Source organism: Nannospalax galili, unplaced genomic scaffold (assembly GCF_000622305.1).
Source record: "Nannospalax galili isolate Female #2095 unplaced genomic scaffold, S.galili_v1.0 scaffold307, whole genome shotgun sequence".
In the NCBI taxonomy this organism is placed as follows: domain Eukaryota; kingdom Metazoa; phylum Chordata; class Mammalia; order Rodentia; family Spalacidae; genus Nannospalax; species Nannospalax galili.
Genome location: NW_008359625.1, coordinates 5,961,442 through 5,962,327, shown reverse-complemented (window position 1 = coordinate 5,962,327; position 886 = coordinate 5,961,442).

The window sequence follows — 886 nt, the reverse complement described above, 5'->3', positions numbered from 1 at the left end:
TCCTGTGCTGAGGTCCATTTTTCTTTCTGTGGTCCATCTATATGTTTTTCCTCCAGTGGCCCCTTGGACCCAGGCTGTTTTGGAACTCATAGGTCCCTCAATTGTTGTCAGGACCGAGTGCTGAGCTCCTGTGTCTATCATGAAGGTAGTCAATTGCCCCCCTATCTTTAAGGTTACCCTGGGCTCAGGGGGGAGCTCCTGGCCCCGACTTCCCTAGTCCCCTAGAGTCAGGACTGGGGTTTTCTTTTGAAGTCTGTTCAGCTTCTTTGGACATTCTCGAGCCCAATGTCCTTTCTTCTTGCAATAGGCACACTGGTCTTTTATCTACTTGGGGCCTTCTCTTGTCTCCCAGGTTCCTACCTGGTCCTGGTCCTGTTCCCTGAACTACTGTGGCCAAAATTTGACTTAATTTTTTATTTTTCTTTTACTAAATTCTGTAAAGAGTACCCCTGAAGGCCATCCAGCCGTTGGAGCTTACCACGAATGTCAGGAGCTAATTGTCCTATAAAGCCCATAATAAGATCTGCCTGATGCTCCTGGGCTGTGGTATCAAAAGGGGTGTACATCCGATAGCCCTCTATCAGGCGTTCTAGAAACCCTGTGGGGGTTTGATTTTCTTCTTGGGCTATAGCATGTACCTTTGCCAAATTGGTCGGGTGCCTTCCTGCCCCTTTGAGACCCGCTAACAGAGTCTGGCGATAAAGACATAGACGTTCCCTACCAGCCACGGTTTCAGGGTCCCAGTTGGGTCTGGTCAGAGGAAATCCTGCGTCTATTTCATTTGGGAGCAGAGTGGGTCTCCCATCCTGCCCGGGAACATTTTTCCAGGCCTCCAGGATGACTTGCTGCCTTTCTTCTGTGGTTAGAAGGGCCTAGGGGAGTTGCT